General features: G+C 53.8%; 1 protein-coding gene across 11 annotated transcripts in view; it reads left to right on the top strand.

Annotated features, from left to right (window-relative positions):
• LOC105473807 (histone deacetylase 4) overlaps positions 1–20,589 on the top strand; it is a 354,143-nt gene that overhangs the window by 87,648 nt on the left and 245,906 nt on the right. Inside the window, exon 1 of one of the 11 annotated variants that reach the window (XM_011727865.3) lies at positions 19–2,971. The exons of 8 other annotated variants lie outside the window; for them this stretch is intronic. The gene's annotated coding sequence lies outside the window, so the exon portion shown is untranslated. 2 more of the 11 variants (XM_011727867.3, XM_011727868.2) reach the window with 2 other exon arrangements.

The following is a 20,589-nucleotide window of genomic DNA, read 5'->3' as shown; positions in this document are numbered from 1 at the left end:
TTCTTGGCTTTCAATTTTTTGGGTAAGGCTTTTAGTGGGCATTCTTCTCTGTCTCCTTTTCCTCATGTTAGTCTAGGGCCCCAGGGAACCGCAGAGCCTCCGCTCTGGGAGGAGCCTTTAGAGAAACCCTTTCTGAGCTCTTCCTTTCACAGGGGAGCGCTCAGAGCCACCGCGTGGGCTGCCCAAGGCCTCTTAGGTCAAGGACCCTCCTGGCTCCGGTCCACACTTCTCCCTGCCATGTCCCCGTGAGGAGGCACCGCCCCGTCACTATTCCATGGTCATTGTAACACCTGCCGTTGAAAAGCATGGGAGCTTCGTGTCAGAATGTAGTTTAACATGTATTGTAACGTTTGCTTAGAACAGAAACTTGAAGTTCTCTAAGAAACGGAGTCCCCCGTGTGTGATTTTGGAGGGGCTGAGCTGTCGTTTCCTGTCATGGATCACAGTGCCCCCCTCCCCCTCACCTATGAAATAATGACAGCGGCCTCCGTTTCTACAAAGTCCTCAGTCGCGGGTGCTGTTTTATATCGTAAATCTGTCATCTTCAACTGGATGGTGTAACGCTCGGATTCTACATTTCCCGGATGCTCGGAAAGAAGTGCCAGGAGTTATGTGTTCTGCGGATCAGGACAGCTGACGCCGGCTGAGGACACTTCATCCACTGTTTGCACGGCGCTTGACAAATGCTACCCAGTCTAATGGTCCGGGTCGGGTGTCTCTGGGCTTGGTGCCTGCTTGTGCCACATATCTCAATGCCAGGCAAGACCAGCGTGCCGGTGACACAGCAGGGGACATGCGGGGTTCAGGCTGCTGAGAGCTCGGAAGGGGCCAGGCCGTCCCCCTGGCCCTAAGGCTGCAAGGCTGTGCCCTGGGGCTTCAGAGCGGGCACCTCACTCTGTGGGGTTGTAAAGTGGAGCTGATGCTGCTTGACCCCATGAAAGCTCACAGGCCTTTAAGGTGCCTGGTAACGCTGGAGTGAAACCACAGGTAGCCAAGAAGACCTGCCTGTCAGACTGTGACCGCGCAGATCTCAGCAGAGTGTTTAAAAGGTGCTCTTTGCACGCGGTTTTGGAGTTGTGGTGCTGCTCTGGCTTAACATTAGGGCTCAAGCAGGTTAACGTCAGGGTTCTTTTTCTTAAACGGCCAGTGGCCGTGGTGGTGTTGGTCGTGGCTAACCTGGCACAGGGCAGCAGAGATCCAGGTGTCAGGCCAGTGAAAAGGTTGAAGCCTCTCACCAACACGTCTGTTTTGGAGGGAAGTGTTGGACATTGTGTGAGGCCCCTCTGCACTCAGCGACCCTGCCCTGTGCTCCCGGGCCCAGTTTTGGGTCTGCTTGGTTGGCATCAGGGTCCTGGCCCTGTCTGTGTTTTGGGGCCTCTGTTTGCTTATCATACTTGCATCATTGCCTTTACTCCCCGGGGGGGGAAGGAGGGAGGTCCTGAAGCCATTCAGCCCTGCCAACCTGGGGCCGCCCTTGTGCCTGTGCTGTGCTCTTTCTGCTGGGCAGTCCTGCCCTATGCAGTCTCATGGAGGTAGGGCTCATGGGAGGGGCCTTCCCTCGGCCCCAGCCATCCTCCCGGAACATCACTGTCTCACAGACACACTGTGACCATTTTCTGTTGAACCTACTCTGTGAAACATTCTCTGTCCTTGGTTCAGGGGAGAGCGAAATCCAGAATCTGCTGAACACCAATGCTGTCACTCAGAGTTGGTGTGTCTGCTGTCTGCAGAGCCCTGGACCAGGCTTGAGGGACACCTGGGGCTTCCACCCACATCCAGGGCAAACCTGACCCCCAAGTCACTGAGATGTCGGTTTTTCTACTAATCACGTTGGCTTTGGCCATTCTGTGTGCTAATAAGAAGTATTGTGTTCTCACCTGCACTTGGGCAGAACGGTTCACCCCAAGGCTGAATGACTGCTGTGGACCATTCCCCCAGCAGGGCGTCCTGGGGTTTAATGGTTTGATTCTGAGCACCTTCACGCGCAGAGCCCCTTAGTGGGTTCCCTAACTGGACGGCTGACCCTGCTGTGGAATCTGACTTTTTCTGGACTGAAGAGGATGGGCTGCTCTGGAGAAACTCCTTGGGCCTTGTGCCTGATGCTGGTTCGGGCTGCCCTGGCCACCCTCCCTCCATGCCCCATGGGACCAAGTGGCAGCATAGGAGGGGGCAGCTTCCAGAACACACTTCTGCTAGAGGCTCCTGGCTTCCGTGCTGGCATGGCCACATCCATGGCCTGAGTGTGCGATTGGAATGGTTTTATCAACACCAGTCCTCACAGCTTCCCCAGATGAGCAAAGGAGAAGGGGATGGTGTGTGGGGGGATTGCCCTCCCTTGAGGCCCCCCAGCTCCCAGGATGCTTGCTGGCGGAGCTCTGCCCGCGGCGGGGGCCATATGACTTGACCTCCATCTTCTCCCTGGGCCCCACACTGGCCCTTGCCGGCAGGAACTCCTGCCCGTCTACAAGGCCAAAGCCTTCTTCCAGGTGCAAAAGTAAATGCAGGCCAGAGATAAATTGTACTTCCCTCTAACTTGGATGTGGAGTGACAGGAAGGAAGCAGGAGTGGAGCTGAGTGTTAGTGAGAGGTGGCTGAGAAGGCGGGGTCCTGCTGCTTGCTTCCTCGGGCATTTGCTCTAAGTGCTGGGTTTCAGCCTGGAATGATGCAGCCTCTGCACTAAATTTGATTTGGTGAACGTTCATGGCCCTGAATATAAACAGTGTTCTGGGCGTTCTTTGCGACTCTTGAGCCGAAACACTGTGGTGATCTCTCGTATCATCTGCTTGTTATGTAATGTGACAACATGGATATGAAATAGAAACCAGATGTCAGGGTGGAGCGGCTGAATTCTTCCTCAGCGAGCACCGCCGGGAGAGCAGGACTTGGGTTTCTCCTGAGTTACGGCGCCGAACGCCCTCAGAAAAACGCCTTTGGAGCGGTTTCTGGGATTAAGCGAAAGTCTAGGCTGAAGGTAAAGTACCAAGTCGGTACGATTAACTCTTTTTTAAGAAACTTGTAAGGGATTTTCTGTGCTGTTATGTAACTGCTCAGTGTCTTCCAGTGAGCTGGCGGCTTGTTATCAAGAATCCACTTAGAATGTTTGAACTCAGCCTCTGGGGGAGCTGGGAGCATTGTGCCACCTCCAGGTGCCTACAGCGCGCTTCCGAGGGCTTGGGTGTAGAGGAAAGGGAAATCACCTTTCGCCTGCGACAGCCTTGCCCTTGGGTCCGGAAGCAATGAGGACTCGGAATGTGAGCGCCCTGCTACAGGTACAGGCCCCAGGGGAGTGAAGGCGCTGGCGGACAGCAGTCTTGGCACTTTGTGTTAGCAGATTCAGAGTTTCTGCAGCGGCTGAACCCCTGCACTGGGCTGGAAGTGGGGACACCCGGAGGCCTGTTAACTGCACTGTGCCTGGATTACACCATGAACATAGATCTGTGTGCTTTTGAAATACAGAAAACGAGCTCACCTAGATGCGAAGTGTAGTTCTGGAAGCAGTATCTGGCTGTGGATAGAGGTTATGTATTCCACCAACAATATCTTCATTATTGTTATTTTCCTTTGGTAGCTGATCTTTCAGAGAGATCTGCAGATTCCTCACTTTGCTAAGACCCTCTGGAAACAGGGAGCTAAGTAACTCCTCACTCCCGAGTTGATTATAGCCTCATGGAAGTGTGGAATTCTTATTAGGAAAGACTGTTGCTGAGTGCCAAGCAGGTTATCCTCTTGTCCCGTGTCACTAGGGGGCCAGCTTGATCAGGGAGAAGGTGAGTGTGGCTCCCTCGCATCCCCAAGGCAGTGGACTCCCCCCGGTCTCTAGCTCTCTTGTCCCTAAGCTGATAGCTCATGGTCATGGAGGGCTTCCTGCATGCTGACCACCCCCAGCTCACAGATGAGGACGCTGGGACCCAGGGAGGGTGAGTGATGAGGTGCAGGAAGGACGAGTGCCAAGGCCCAGGGAGGGTGTGTGACGGGCCCGGCTCTCACCGTTGGGGGTGGGATGGGCCATCCTTGGCTCCTGGCGGCTCGTTGCTTTGCAGCGGCTGGTTGCTGTGTGGCCACTCACTTTGGGGGGAGGGCGACACTTTGCTGGGTGTTGCTGCTGGGCCTTGTTTTCCGTTTTCAGGTGGGGATCAGGAATTCCTAGAGAGTGGCTAAGTGTGATGTGGCTCGGGGTGTGTGGAGATGTGTGTGACAGTCCCCAAATCCACAGTGGCTGTGGGGTGGCATTTCAGGCCGGTAGAAATGCCTCTGGAAAGAAAGCATGAAACACTCAACATCCTCATTGCGTTTTGCTTGTTCTAAAAGAGAACGTGAAGAAGATCATCCCAGCAGCATTTGCTTAGACCGAGTGCGGTCACGAGAACATTGTCTGAATGAGGAGGGCTCCTCTCACATGCGTTTTCTTGAGCAGGAGTTGTTGTTTGGCTATTTGGAAAACCATGTTTAGGGTGCCTAGTGAGTCTGCGAGGTCCAGGAGGCAGGGACACTTACTTTTTCTAGGCGAGAGGATGGAGCTGCAGAGATAGGCCTTAGTGACCACTGGGCCTTCGTATCTCTGGCAGGTCCCTGACTGGTGGTGGGAGGGGAGTTCCTTTTTGTGGCTACTTGGTCCTTTGACGACTTGGGGTACCCACCCTTCAAACCCCTCCCTCTTGGGGCCCAGTGGCCACCTCTGGGCATCACGGGGAGCCACTCTTGTGTCGGCGTCTCCAGCTCCTCAGTGCTCTGCTTCTAAACAGAACACCCTCTTGTTTCTAAAAGTAGCCCATGGTCTCCCGAGGGTCCTGGGCGCAGCCCCCACTCAGCTGAGGATGACCACTGGGGCACGGACCCTACCCCAGGCCCTGGGCTTTGTGCCCAGGGCTCTCTTCTCCTTCCCTGTCAGGGTTTCTAGACCCTTCGTGGTCACCCAGGGTGGAAGGCAGGCACAGAGCTGGAGGGTGTGGCCTGAGATGGATGACTCGGGCCTCCGGGCTCACCGGAGCACTGAAGTCCAGAGGGCGAGTGTGGGAAGGATGGTATCACCCACCCTGCCGGTGGCCCCTGTGGTCCTGCGGCTCCTGCTGCTTCCAGGTCACCCTGGGCCCAGGGTGCAGGGCCCGCTTGGGGAGGTGCACACTGGAGGCTCAGGCCCTCCTTGGACACTCCCGAATGCCCCTGTGCATCCCTGCAGCTCCTCCCAGAAGGTTCTCTCCATCCTCTCTGGCTCCCTGGGGGTGTGTGGGAAACCAGGCCAGGGTCTCCTGGTTGTTGACTGAGGTGGGGTCCTGCCTTCGCCCCTTAGCATTCACCCCCTACCCCTTATCACCATGTAAAACCCTGTGGGCCCTGGGCCCTGGCTGCTCTGCCATCACCTGGGCAGTGTGGGGGGCACGTGGGGCGCCTGTCGTAGCCCCTGTGTTTGACCTTGTTTAGGTGAAGAGCACCCTTTCCAGCTCACGTTTTGCATCACGACTGGGAAAGGTACGAAGCGAGTGTGTCGGGGCCTGGATGATTTGATGTCTCTACGGGCCGAGTATGGGACACACGATAGCTTGGCCCCGGGTCAGGTATTAGTCAGTCCTTGCTGGCACCTGGGCAGGGACACATCCGTGGATGGGGCCTGGCCAGGTGGCCTCTGAGGTCCTGTGTTGCAGTCACTGACTTGCTGGACCTGGGTGGGGGCTCACCCACCATGGATGGGCCAGGTAGCTTCTGGAATCACTAGAGAGATGAACTTCTTTTGCCTTCTAAATGTGTGAAAAGATGGGAAATGAGAGGAAAATAAGGGGAAGTCAGATCTATTCAGGAAAATGACTTTCCAGGGAAGAGCTGGGGTCCCTCCAAACCCAGAACCTTCGGTTTCTAGAAGCAAGGTGGACCGAGGTCGGCAGCATTCTTTGAGACCTTGAGTGATGAAGTAGTTACTTAGGGACAGTGTTTCTCATGTAAAGCCAGGCAGTCTAGGGCACTAGGAATCATTTCAGCGCTGGGGAGACGCAGACGTTGCGCTTGCCCACGGCACTGGGTTCATCTGAAATGCTGGTGGCTACACACAGCTCTTTATTGCTGTTCCTGCGCGGTCTCCTGGAACGCTGTCAGGTTAAGGGCAGTCTCGTTCGCAGTCGAGTTTAGGGAACGGAGTCAGAGAGCACTTGCTAAAGCTTCCTGTGCGCACATGGAATTGTGTGTGCATGTGTGTTAAATAAATGTATTTCAACCTGAAAGACAAGTTTCATGGCCATGAGTCTAGGGATGGCTAGAATTTAGTCACTCAATGAAACTAAGCCACACCATCACAAATAACGTGAACATGATTGGAAAACAAACTCAGTTCTTATTCATTTACCTACAAGTCTGGAAACTTCTAGAACTTATTTCAGCATTAAAATAAATAGTTTTTTTTTTTTTTTTTGAATATACAAATATACAAAAATAAGGAAAAGTTTGAAAGCCTCTTGCCCCTCTGTCCCAGACCTGACAGAGTGGCTTCCACAAAGAAAGGGGCAGAAGCCGGGGCCGTCAGTGCCTGCAGGACGTTTTTGGCCTCACAGATGACCCAGACTCCCCAGTAATGAAGCCGCAGACCCACAGCGAGCCACTCACTCCAGGCTCAGCCAAGCTGACGGGCCAGAGGAGTAAGGAATGTTCCCTACCATTGTCCAGAAAATGTAACGAGGGTGAAGGTGTGCCAAGCAGACTCCCCGTGTCAGCCCTGAGGCGCCTGCCATCGCTTTCAGAAACCTGACTACCAACCTAGATCAAAACTGACTGCTTGGTCATGGCCATGCAGTTAGAAAACACAGCAGCAGTCCTCAGATGAGTGTGACCATATTCATGTTACTCAAGTTGCTTTATCATCTGCATTTGAAGGAATGTGGTGAGCCTCCTGTGTGTGCCCACGTGGCAGTGGGCACCTCTGCCCCCCACAAAGGCTAAGAACACAGAGCCTGCAGTACAGGCCCTGCCTCCTGACATGCCCCAGGCCGGCTGGAAGAAAGTGTGGGACTGTCCTGTTGACATGGGGAGGGGATGGCTGGACTCTGACGCTCACTGTGTGTTCTCTGCTGGGCCGTGTGGCTCCCTACAGAGACTCTGGGTGCCCAGTATTCACCTTCTCCTATGTGTGTGTGTATATATTATATATACATGTATTTACTAACTTAGAAAGCCCCCAAACGGGCCTTGTTTCTGCTTGACAGCATCCACAGCATGTCATTCCTAAGCCCCACTGAGGAGATTCAGAAGCAGCCAGTTCCCCCCGGAGCCTGCACGCTGGGCACAAGGGTCACAGCTTCGTTGACAGCTCCTGACCCCAGGAGCCGAGGGCCGGACATGGTAGGGCCTGGCAAAGGGGCACTGCCTTGTGCGTGAGGTGTTTTCGCCAGTCAGTCCCTTTTAAAAACAGCGTATCTTTTGAAGAACAAGAAGTTTACGCAGGCATAAACAACTTACTTTGCGCATGGAGCTTTTAGGACGTTTCATGTCTGTTACATTATAGCCTCTGTCCTCATGGGGGCTCTGAGTTCAGCAGTGCCTGAGCTGTTAATCTGCTTTTTCAAATGACTAATAATGAAAGTAACACCATGCCACCAGCTGGTATCATTTCATGCTTTCTGTGTGCCTGGTGTTTACACGGCTTATCTCATTTAATCCTCCCAGCATGTAACAAAAATACTTGCAACAGGTACTGTTCCTGTGTGGACTCCTACCCCCAGCTCACACTGACTGAGGCCTTCCTAGCTCGGGGCTTTGTGAATATCCTGCTTTTATCCTCATTTATAGGTAAGGAAGCTGACTCAGAGAGGTTAAGCAGCTGGTGCTGGGCCCGCACCCAGGGGTCTGCTGCAGAGCTGGTCCTACCTGCTTTATAAGCTGTGGCTCAGAGGGCGCTCTGGGGGCTCGAGAGCACCTGGCGGTCTGAGATGAAGACTGGGGAGGCCTGGGAGGCAGGCGCTTGACTGAGGCAGGAAGTGGGACCTTGGGGCTGAGTGTTCCCAGGGCCATGGGGCGGGCCTGTGGGTCTGGTGGGTGTCTGGGGTCCCCAAGAAGCCCTTGTCACGGGGCTTCGCTGCGCCCTGCAGTTGAGCGCAGGGGACGCAGCTGTTGCCGCCGCTGTTGAAGAGTGAGGGTGAGGCCTGCAGTTGCCGCCCGATGTTGTTGACAAGTGAGCAGTTTTTCCAGAAAACATGGACAGTGTCAGGGCTGACTTGAATTTTTTACTTGAGGCAACAGCTCAACCAGTTGGTTTTCGCAATTGTGAGTTAAAAAAAAAAAGAAAAAACAAACAAACAAACAAAAAAAGAAAGCTGACAATGTACCATTGATGAGAGGATTTTTAAGGGAGAGCAAGCCACAGGCCATCCTGAGAAAGGAGCAGGGAGACCGAGGAAACTGCCGCTGTGTCTTGTTCGTGGGGTGCTTGTGACGCTCTCACAGGACGCCCCGTGGACCACGCCTTGGGTGCTCGGTGGCAACTGCAGAAAGCTGAGGTATGTTCCCCTTAACACCAGACGGCGATCTTGATGGCGGAGGAACCAGGCATCAGAGGAGGACAGGTCAATCCGCGAGCGTTGATAAAAAGGAAGAGAAACTTATCTCACATTGTCAAGCTGTCGGGGCTTCCAGGGACCTTGTCCTCTAGGCCTGTCCCTATGCCCTCCTGTCCCCAGGCCTGAGAAGCCAGGTGTGGGGTGGGAGCAGGCCAGGGCCAGGTGCTTCGTGCCCTGAGGCTCGAGTCAGGCTCTGTGGCCACTTTGAATCCAGGGGCCCGCCCTGAACTCTGAGCTGGTCTCCTGTTCAGTACGCAGAGGTGATGACCTCTCCCACCCGGGGGCATTTGAGGACTCCTGAGGTGGCAGCAGTGATGCCCAGCTCAGCATGCAGAGTGCCCAGGCAGTGCCCACCCCTTTCCTCTCCCTGCCAAGGCGTTCTGGGCGTGAGCCCGCATGGCCCCCTGCTTGGGGCTGTCACCACAATGCCATTCCTCACACGCCCCGCAAGTCCCTTCTATGGGTGAGAGCCTGACTTGAGAGACTATTTTGGGGAGGGAGGAGTAAGATGACCTGCCCTTCTCAAGAGTGAGTGGTTCTTAGATGACTACCTTGAGCAGCGATGGTGCTTCCTGCAGGGGTGCGCCCACGAAACGCTCTGCACGAAGCACATTGCTGCCTTGCTCAGGCCCAGGGAGAGTGGAGGGTGCTGTGCTCTTGGGCTGGGTCCTGGCTCAAGGGTTGGGGGCTGGAGCACATCCACCAGAAAGTCACTGGTGGCTGGGCTGCTTCCGCTGTGTTGCTGGAAGAGGGGCAGCGCCTGCTGCGGTGTTTGCAGTGCTTGGTCATGGCCCCGCGTGGATTTTCCTTCCTGGTGGAAGCCGTTCGTCCCCAGGTTTTCAGCTAACCTGTCTGAGTTTTGATGAAGAGAGCAAGGGGTTTTGCTTATCTGGATTCCTGTGGAAGGGCCTCCTCTCTCTGCTCCTATTTTCTAGCTTGGCAACTCTAGCGCTAGTTCTGCAATATTTGAATTTGAGTAGCCAGAAGAATTTGCTGCCAGGGTGGCCTTGCCCTTGACTTTGAAATGAACTCACCCGAGACTTCAGCTTGATGCCTCCTTTGGCTGATGCTGGGTTCTGGGCTCTGGCCGCCGCCTGCCTGTCCGTCACAAAGGACCATGTTCTCCAATCAGGATGGAGTTCTAAGCGTTTCACAATAGAGCCGCAGGAGTTAGGTTTTCTGTTCTGGACAGCCTGAGAATGATACTAAGAATGTTTTCTGATTGATTTGGTGAGCTGTCTGTTTATAACGTCATTGGAGATGATTTTCCATGACTAGGAATTATTCTTGACCTCACAGTAAAGGACTCTGAAGCCCCCATCCTCTGCCTGTTTTTTTGTTGTTGTTGTTTGTTTTTATTATTGTTGTTGTTGTTTTAAGAAAAGACTTGTAGCATCAGTCTTAGGTGTACTCTCCTTGGCAGTAGTGATGGGCAAGGCACCTGATGGAGAAACAAAGCGTGGTGAGGTTTTTACCATTCAGGAATCATAGCACAGTAGCACTGTAGTATTTCATCACAATTTACTCTTTACTTTTTTTCATAAAGAAACAAATAGGCCTACGGTGACTCTCACCTGTAATCCCAGCACTTTCGGAGGCTGAGGCAGGAGGAGTGCTTGAGGCCAGAAGTTTGAGACCAATCTGGACAACATAGGGACACCTCTTCTCTACAAAAACAATTAAAAACATTAGCTGGGCATGGTCGTGTGCATCTGTAGTCCCAGCTGTTCAGGAGGCTGAGGTGGGAGGATCCTTTGAGCCGGGAGGTTGAGGCTGCAGTGAGCCATGTCATGCTGCTGCACTCCAGCCTGGGTGACAGAGGGAGACCCTGTTTCAAGAGAGGAAAAAAAAAACAAAAAAAGCACCAGCAGAATTTAGAAATGTGGGCCAGTGTGGGAGCCTCACCTGGCATCACTGGCCTCGGGCTGCTGCTCTCGCCCTGGAGCCATTACTTTGAGAGCAGATCAAGGACTCAGCAGGCAGGAGGAATGTTCATGGCAGCAGCAGTCCTCGCGCTGCACACGCACACCACGGCCCCACCATCGCCCCTCGTCATGGCTGGGATGGGAGACAGACTTTAGAAGCAGAGCCTGGGCAGAGGGAGATACCCGCTTCCAGAAGGGGCCTCCTGCTGCTGAGTAAGGGGGTGGCGCCCGGCCGGCTCAATGAAGGGCATGAGGAGTGCTGGCTGCGCTTGGCCTGAAGGGGTTCCTGCAGGAAGGCCTTGCTCCCCGATGGGGCTGAGGGACCCAGCTGAGCAGGAGCAGCAGGAGGAATGGGCAGTGTTCTTGGAGCCCAGAGGAGGGGCAGGGCTTGTCCTTCTGGACGGGTAGCCCCAGGAAAAGAGAAGCCCAGAGCCAAGGGCCCTTGCCCCAGGGAAGGGTCCCACGTGGACCACAAAGACGCTTCTCTCTGCAGCCCTTCCTGACAACAGCGTGGACATGATGGACGGAATGAGGAAAATGAGCTGCTTCTTTCCCTTCTCTCTCACTTCTCCCTCCCGTCACACAGCATGCAATTATGGAAGAGGATGAAGAAGGAAAGAGCAGTTGGAAAAATTCCATAGGAACTGGAGAGGGGAGGATCGGGTGTTTTTACAGCTCCTGGGGTTCTCGGGGAACGAGGGTGTGCTGTGTCCACTGCTGCGTCTTCATTCCTGTTCTGCGGGAAAGCCCAGTCTGGCTTCATCCACATGGATGGAGCAGAGTCAGGTTCAGTTGGGATTTTTTTTTCCCGCTCATTTGGAAAAAGAGGAAAAGACACTGGGATACAAGGAGGGCTTTATAAAGAGGAGGTCCCCGTGGACCTCCTCTCCAGGACTCTCTGCGATGGTGGAAAGCTTGGACCTCCTCTCCAGGACTCTCTGCGATGGTGGAAAGCTTGGACCTCCTCTCCAGGACTCTCTGCGATGGTGGAAAGCTTGGACCTCCTCTCCAGGACTCTCTGCGATGGTGGAAAGCTTGGACCTCCTCTCCAGGACTCTCTGCGATGGTGGAAAGCTTGGACCTCCTCTCCAGGACTCTCTGCGATGGTGGAAAGCTTGGACCTCCTCTCCAGGACTCTCTGCGATGGTGGAAAGCTTGGACCTCCTCTCCAGGACTCTCTGCGATGGTGGAAAGCTTGGACCTCCTCTCCAGGACTCTCTGCGATGGTGGAAAGCTTGGACCTCCTCTCCAGGACTCTCTGCGATGGTGGAAAGCTTGGACCTCCTCTCCAGGACTCTCTGCGATGGTGGAAAGCTTGGACCTCCTCTCCAGGACTCTCTGCGATGGTGGAAAGGGTCCATAGCGGCAATGCCTGTCGGGGCAGCCACTGGCCATGCCTGGCTGTTGAGCTCATCAGTGGCCACATCAACACGTGGATGGTGTGACCGAGGAACTGGATTTCAAATTAAATTAAATTAAATTTCAATTTAAGTAACCACATGTGACCAGTAGCTACCTACACCGCACTCTCAGGAAGGCTCCAGACGGAGGGTTTGAGGATCTTCCTTTATCAGTGATTTGAATGGATGAGGCTTAATCTGTTTGAATTTCCCAGTTGGGGTAAAAAGAGGGAATGCTTGTACTGGAATGGGAGTAGGTTCACAGCGCACGGCCTGGGCCGGCATCAGTGTGTTGCTGAATTTATGCCCCTTCCCAAGGTTGTTCGGGAGGCTGCAAGAGACGTTCTGTGTTAGAGAGAGGGATGCGCTGACTGTGCTGGGGGAGTTCACTTCGTCGCAAGGAGCAGAAATGCCCTCGGTGGCATGGATTGAAAGGCACTTATGGACGGAATTCAGGAGAAATTCATGGAGCGCTGCAGGGAGTCCTCTGATGGGGCCTCTCTTCCTTCCCCATCTCCCCTGCCTCCCAAGCCCCAGGACTCCCCGTCTTCCATCTGCTTGGTCCCCAGCTGCATCCCCACAGGCTCTCCGCTCTGTTGCTGGTTTGACTCGTCTGGTGTGTGCCTCCCCTGTGACATGCTGGGAGCAGAGCGGAGCAGCTGTGCCAGTCCCTGGGCCGCAGCTGGGCTGTGCTAGGTCCAGGGTCTGTGAGAGCTGCTGGGAGGCCACCAGTGCAGGTGGGCGGGACCTTGCTTCGTGATTCCACCCATGACGCTTCTCACTCAAGGAATTTGCTTTTGTTTCCATGCATACTATTGAAAATCACTTAGCCAGTAAGCAAATGTTGGCCCTTAGCCTGTTAAACATTAGTACAAATAAGCGCGTGCTGCTGCCCTCCCGTTGTGCAGCTGTGATAAACACCACTTGCCCTGCCTCGTGTGCCTGTCTCTTGTGGTGTCGGCACCCCAGTGCCATGGTCGTGTGAAGGGATCAGAACATCTGCTTGAGATTAGACCATGTCAGCATTTTACTGGGGTTAGGCACCTCCATCCTGGTCATTGTACCACGCTGTGTCCCTCTACTGAAATATCTCTACTTGGTAGTCGCCTTTCTGCATTTAAAACAAAACGCATAAACCTATTGTATAGGATGAACCAGTAATGAGGCATTTTCACTCTGACGTTGGCAGTGGATGTGTTGATGCTGAGAGGATATTCGTGGTGGCAGGCTGTCCCCAGTTCCGGGTTTTGGATATTTGGAATAAGGTAGGCTGTGACGGGCCGGGCGCTGTGGCTCACGCCTGGAATCCCAGCACTTCGGGAGGCCGAGGCAGGCGGATCATGAGGTCAGGAGATTGAGACCATCCTGGCTAACACGGTGAAACCCCATCTCTACTAAAAATACAAAAAATTAGCTGGGCACGGTGGCGGGCGCCTGTAGTCCCAGCTACTCAGGAGGCTGAGGCAGGAGAATGGCGGGAACCCGGGAGGTGGAGCTTGCAGTGAGCCAAGATCGCACCGCTGCACTCCAGTCTGGGTGACAGAGCGAGACTCCATCTCAAAAAAAAAAAAAAAAAAAAAAAAAAAAGGTACTCTATGGTGATGAAGGGATGCTTCCAGACTCAGTACATTTTGGAGGAAATAGTGTTGTTCATCATATGACACAGTTAAGTCTCTGAGAGAGAATTAAATGAAAATCATTCTAAGTGTTTGATTAATGCCTTTCTAGCCTAGCCCCTGTAGGTGGAGTGTCATGATTTCCACGTTGTTGGGTCCTGGATAAATGATTTAGCCACAGTCTCACGGCTCTGTAAAGAGTGGCCGGCTGTTCCTATCGCTGCTGATCCTGTGTGCGCTGTGCACCAGATGTGGGTGGAATGAGGCTGCAGGAGCACCTGCCTCCCCAGTGGCTATGATGACTAAATGAGGAGGCCCCTGTAGAGTGCACAGCGTTCACCCGGTGATGGTGTGATTGTAACAGCTGGGGTTGCTGGGACCCAGAGTATCCACGGTGTGCATGCACTTGAACTTCAGGATTCCCTATTTCCCTCTCAGGTGCAAGAGCTCTGGTGAGTCTGGATCCCTACACATGTGTGTCAGGTTCTGGAAACATCTTCTCTCATCTCCCCGTGATGCCCAGGGGCTCCCCCAGCCTCTAGAAGCCACTGCTTGTCCAGGGCGCCAGCAGGACAAGCTGTTGTCAAGCCTGGATTTGATCCTAGGTCTGGTTGCTTCCGGAATGCCCAGACGGGCCTCTGCTGTTCCCTGAGCTTGCTGTCAGCAAATGTTTGGTGATGAGAATTATTTGGTTTGGAATTTCTTGTTTATGTTTTTGTCCATTAAGTTTTTTATCATGTGAAATATGTTTTATTTTAGCAAACCTAAAGAGCCATGACACACAGGTATCTCTTCCATATTGTGCTAATTCCTGCCTTTTTTTGGTGTCTTCTCATCTCAGCATCAGTAGTGGTGGCCGTGTGGGGACAGAGGCACTTAGCAGCAGCGGTGCCGGGAATAATGATTTGACGTGAGGGATCTGTGGAAGAGGCACACGTTGCTGCTTGAATTCCAAGAACGCTATTTACCTTTTTGTTTTGAAAGTTCACTTTCAAGGCCTCAGTTTTCTCAAAAGTTCTAAAGTGATAAACAGAGTTTTTCTAAGATTTTCTTTTTGAATTGGGGCCTTTGATGTGGCGCAGCCCTGTGTCAGGTGGGGCTGAGCCCAGAGGGTGCTGAGGGGATGGGGCTCACGGTGACAGCATGGCATGATCCCGAGACAGGACATTGGCGCTGTGATGGGCGCTGCCAGTGGGGCCTGGCATCCCCAGGCCTCGTTAACCGGCAGTGACCACAGGTGATTCATAGGCATTCTCATGCCCTGCTTCAGCTTCCCTCAGTTCAGGAAACCGCAGCACAGCATGGCTCCACAGCAGCTCACGGCCGGGCAGCCGGGGAGCTGCAGAGTCTGGGCTTGACCCGTGCACCCCCGTCTCAACCCTGTGCTGTCACACCAGCGTCTGAGTTAAACAGCAGTGCAGAGCTCTGGGTCCCATCTTCTAGTGGGACCTTTGTGGCTTGCCCACAGGTTGGCAGCACGGAGCGCTGCTCTCCGGGGCAGCGTCGGACCCTTTCTGGAGCGGCGTCCGCTTTGGAGGCCCTGGTCGGTGTCTGACGGAGCTGTGGGCCTGCCTTGTCCTCCGGCCGAGGCTTGAGCGAGTGTTGGCTGCTTGTGGGAAGGTTGGGGGCTCAAGCGCCTTCGTGATTGCCTTGCCCTCAGTCCCCACTTCTGTCAGAACTTACGCAGAGCGGCATGTGGGGTCCAGAGGCTTCTGGGAGCCACCCATGCCCCTGACCCGAGGATACGCAGGCCAGCCCTTGTAGGAAGCAGCGTAAGACTTAATTCCTTTTTTTTTGAAACACGAAAACAAACAGAAATGGGAGTTTTATTTGTTCCCTGCAGCCCCGCAAACATCTTTTGGAGCCAGCTAGAGAACTGATCATTTCTTTGGTGGGGACGATCAAATATTGAATGTTGAGGGAAAGTAGGGCAAATGGCTCCAGGATTGTCCATTTTTGACAGACCTGGTGAGTGAGTTTAATCATTAATCATTAATCCGCACTTTCTAAATTTATCTGCCCCGAAGCATCTCCCGGGCAGAGGTGAAAGTCCTGGTTCCCATGCCCCCTTGACCCGACTGAAGCACAGCTCCGGGGCCTGGCAGTGGACATGCACCCCGTTTCATCCCTGTCCGGAGACACATGTAAGCAGTGCTGCCTCGGTTTGTTATTGAGTGACTTATTTTCAAGGAAAAAGAGCCAGAAATGATTAGATAAATGCAAAGTCCTAAAAAAGAAAACAGCGCTGTTTCTCTTAAATGGCAGCCAGCATTGTGACCCTGATCTGCCGAGGCCTTGCAAGGTAGTTGAGGCCGCAGGAAATGTCATGGGGTGACCTTTAGAATTAGAGTGTCAGCACTCAGCTGGCTGCCTGCATCTGAAAAAGGAGACATTGTAGCCAGTGAAATGGGGAAAAAACCAGAAAACCAGCTGGGCCAGGGCGCTGCAGGACTGGCTGTGACCACCCTGTGCCACTGTCTGCGGAGTCCCTGGTCCAGGCGGGTATTGGCCTCCTTCTGGGCAGAGTGCTGGTGTCCAAGCCCAGGGCACACATACGGCCGAGCACATCCTCTGTGTGCGTGCATGTGTGCGTGCATGTGTGCGTGCATGTGTGCGTGCATGTGTGCGTGCGTGCGTAAGTGCATGTGTGCGTGCGTGTGTGCGTGCGTGTGTGCGTGCGTGTGTGCGTGCGTGTGTGCGTGCATGTGTGCGTCCCTGCATATGTGCATGTGCATGTGCTTTTGAGAGTGGTGGCTTTCTGATTGAACAAGCAGAGTGGTCAAGGACATGGCTCCAGGTCAGCCCTCGCAGGCTCCAGTTTGGTGCTGCCCTTTTCTTGCTGGATTAACTTTGGACCGTCCCTGAGCCTCTCTGTGCCTCAGTGTCCTCATGTGTAAAATGGGGGTGACAGCATCCTCAGCTCTGTCCTGCTTCTGTGAAGACGAAGAGTCCCTCTGTAGATACGCGCATTGCCTGGTAGCTCTGATTACTGGCTCTTCCTTCAGCGCTCTGTAAGAAGCTGTTGCAAATGAAGTGTGAGTTGGTGACAGAGCAGTGAAGAGGCTGAGGAAGATAGTGAAGGGCTCTGGGGCACTTGTGATGTGGTTTGGAGAGACAGCTGCCCTGGAACTCACACAGGTGGCCCGCTTCTCTGGTCTGTTTGTGCAGAAGTCATTGGTAGTGATTTTGTTGGTGGTGGTGGTTTTGGTGAGGATGTCCATTTAAGAAATAAAATGAAGCTGAACGGGAATGGTAAACGAGACACAAAACAGAATGAAAAGCCTTCCAGAGGCTGAGCATGAAAGGAAACAGCAAATTACAAAGTGAGAATGCGAAGAGCTTTCTCCTTTAACAAACCAGGGTGCATTGTTCTCCTTTCTAATGATAAGGGAGGTCCTGTTTGCTCTGGGAAGTTTTAGAAAGGACAGAGGCATATGAAGGAGAGAATCTCTCTGACTCCTCCTAGTCCTGTCACCCTGGGTTCGACTGTGAACATTTCCATGCGTTTCCTTCAGGCTCCTGTCTTGTCTCGTTCTCGTTGATTTGTATGTCGCTAGCTTTTGGGTGAATAAAAATCTACTCTTTTGCTTCTCACCCTTGACAGTTTACTGTAGTCGTCTTTTCACATTATTAAAAAACCCTTAGCAGCTGTTCCCTGGCAGTAAAAGTCTTATCAGACGGGCGTTGTCCCGAAGCCGTTGGACAGAGTCTTTCCTGGGCCTCCCTGGCCTCCACACACGTGCCCCCTGACTCAGAGCAGAGGCCTAGCGTCTGCGGCCCTCTGTCCTGTCCTGAGAGCACACAGTCCCGACCTGGATGACACTCACGTGACCTGAGGGAGGACTGGCATGGCCCCATTTTACAGAAGAAGAAGCTGAGACACTGAGCTCCTGGCCTGGGTGGGCTGTGCTGCCTCCGAGGCCTCTGAGGCAGGCTCACCTGCTCCCCTTGCTTCCAGCTCCCTGTTCTGGCACCAGCTCTGCTTGCTATCCTGAGCCTCAGCCATGAGGAATTCTGGGGTGCACACAAATACCTCTCTGTGTGCCCCAGCTGTTCCCACTACTGTTGTCCCTTCCCAGAAAGAGAGAGCCCCACCCACTCAGAAGCCTAGGTCTGACAGAGCTCTTCCCTCCTTTCCACCTTCAACGTGGACTCAATTTCCGAAACACAGTGGCGCAACCTCCTTGCAGTCTCTTTACTCTCTCTTTTTTTCCCATCTCTGCCCTGGGAGCCGAGTAGCCTCCAGAGTCCCTGTCAGCCTATCCAAAGCTTTCAGAACCTTTCCAAAGTGCAGATCTGATCAGTCGGGCCTCTGCCAAGGCCCGTCAGGAGCTGCCAGTGTCCACGTCCCCATAGCAAAGGGACAGCCTCACTGAGTGCTCTGTGCCCAGGTTCGGAAGGGGCTGCCCCTGCCTGGTGATTGCGGTCCTTGTCTGAGTCACTGTGAGGTGATAGAGGTAGATCATGGGGCACTTCTATTTTAGCATAAATGTGACACTTCAGTGACCCTACACTGCACAAAGCATCCACGAGCTTTCTGCCTGACTTGTGAGAATGAGCTGCTCTTCCTCCCATAGGCAGCAGAGGGTGGGCTGGGAGACGATGGGCAGGTATTTGCGTGGCCCAGTTCTCTCTAGAAATGTCTCTGTCAAATTAACAAGTGGCAGTTAGTAAATTGCAAGTGGATGATTTAAAGTCCTTCTGTTACTTTTAGAGTTCTGGGGGCCTAGTAGGTGCTTAGCAAATACTTGTTAAATGTTTTCCCACTAGAAAGGTTTTCTAAGGAGGAAGGAGGCTGGTGTTCTCACTGTCAGGGTTTTTACGCCATCCGCTGAGTCCAGGTGTTTTGGGAGCACCTAAACTGTATGTCCAGGTGATACAGGTTAGTTTCCCAGTATAGGGTGCGATGGACCCAAAACACAGGAAAACCACGTGGCCAGGCACAGCAGCTGGAGGCCCAGTGGCTGGAGGAAGCCCAGAGATGTCTTGTGCGTAGCCGCTGCTACGCTCCAGGAAGCCTGGAGGTGCCCTCTGTGTTGGTCTGGGGATCCCTGTGTCCACAAGCAGGTGGGCCTCAGGCTCCAGCTCTCAGCTTCTGCCGGGCTCTTGACCCCTTACCTACCACCTCTTGGTAGCAAGAATTTGACCTTTCTCTCATGCTCCTTCCCTGCTCTCCGCCCTTGTTAATGTTCCGCCCCTGCTGGGGTAGATTTTATCCCCCTTTGATTGTAGAGGGCAGGGCCCTTCTCAAATAGGGTTTTCTGGGACCCTGCGGTTTTGCAAGGTGTTTAAAGTTTTTCACCATAAAACTGAGGGCAGGGGGGCAGGCCCTGTTCAAACCTCTTTGGGGGAAGCTCAGAGAAATTAAGAAGGCAATTGCTACGTTCAAGCCCTGGGAAGCTCCCAAGTAGAGAAGCCAGCGGGGCCCTGCCGAGAAGAGCCTTTTCCAGTTTATATGTCATGGACCTCCTGGCCCCTCACGGGATGCCCTTTGGGAAAAGCCTTCTGAGGACTGACCCAGCTGGAGCAGGTACCTGGGAAGGAAAGTCATTTCCAAGGGATTCTGGGCTATGGGGAGCTGGCCGCTGGCCTCACACCTGAACCTGAAGGCCAGGAGGGTGGTCTCGTTTCATGTCCATAGGGACATTCAGCTGTATTTTTTAAGTAAAACTGTATCTAATGAAGCATGCTGTTTTTTAAGTGATAACTTCCGATCGGAAATGTTCTTTTTCCCTCTGAAAGGCCCGAGCAAGGTTTGCGCTTAGTGTTGTTGGGTGCCTGCTTCCCCCCAGCTTTAGTCCCTCGTCGTTTCTATTTGGCTGTTAAAAGCACGGTCTAGGTCCACGTGAGAGACCCGGTGAAAGAGAGCCTCCTTGGCTTCTGGTAATGAACTTCCATCACCCCCCTTCCAAATAAAGAAACAAAAAAGAAATAGGATCCTCTCGACCCAGCCTCCCGCCTTAGTCTGCTGGTTCATGACCGTGGATCATGCCTTGTTTGACCTAACCCGCTACTTGGCTCGAGTTCCCGGACAGGATACTTTGACTTGATTTTCTGGAACTAAAGAGATGCATTTTAGATGCGGGTTGGTGGGTCTGTATTTTCTGGGCCCTGCCAAGTATGCCCACAGGGGTACTGGTTTCTTGCTGGAGTGGTGGGGTCACTGCCAGCCTGTCAGATTTGCTTGGCTGTGGACTCCAGATGGACAGCGGGGCTCAGCCTCCACTGCCCATCTCAGCGCAGAAGCTCTCCAGGGTCTTTTTGTCACACATCTAACAAACAGCCAGTGCTGGAAAGGGGTTTATGCTCTAACGCAGAGAACAGTGAGCGAGGGCATCTTGTCTTCTGCCGTACCAGGTGGAGGTGACCTCAGGGCCCCCTGGGACTGCTTCTGCAGGTGCTCTGGGAGCCAGGGCGTTGCAGCACCCGTCCGGCTGGGAGTCCCCGTGGCCCGTGCCTGCCACACTCTGACAAAACACCGGAACATCCGGGGCCCCACCCACCATCCTGGGCGTCCCCCGCCTGCCCTGCCACGGTGGGCAATCACAGCCCCTGGTGTGGCCATCCTGAGCTGGGCTGTGTGCACAGCCTTTGGTGTGTCCATCCTGAGTTGGGCTGTGCGTGCAGCCCCTGGCGTGGCTGTCCTGAGCTGGGCTGTGCGTGCAGCCCCTGGTGTGGCCGTCCTGAGCTGGGCTGAGCTGGGCTGTGTGTGCAGCCCCTGACATGGCTGTCCTGAGCTGGGCTGTGTGCACAGTCCCTGGTGTGGCCGTCCTGATCTGGGCTGAGCTGGGCTGTGCGTGCAGCCCCTGGCGTGGCCGTCCTGAGCTGGGCTGTGTGCACACACCAGCATCCTGCCCCATCAGTTGCTGTGCTACAGACAAAGGAGGGATCCATTGGAGCGGGAACTCTTGTGAACAAAGGTTCTATTTTCATGCAAATGTAATCGGCAGCTCCCAGGGAGAAGGCCCAGCTATCGCCAAGTGCCTCTTGGCGATGGTGGACATTTGAAATCTCCTTTAAGAATATCTAATATGTGTGGACTTAGAAGAACCAAATAAAAAGCTCTCACATAGATATCGCCCTTCCCCCGACCTGCCAGCTAGGGCTGTAAGTA

Source organism: Macaca nemestrina, chromosome 11, assembly GCF_043159975.1.
Source record: "Macaca nemestrina isolate mMacNem1 chromosome 11, mMacNem.hap1, whole genome shotgun sequence".
Lineage (NCBI taxonomy): Eukaryota > Metazoa > Chordata > Mammalia > Primates > Cercopithecidae > Macaca > Macaca nemestrina.
The sequence above is the reverse complement of the archived record's forward strand: the minus strand, read 5'-3'. Positions and strand labels throughout refer to the sequence as shown.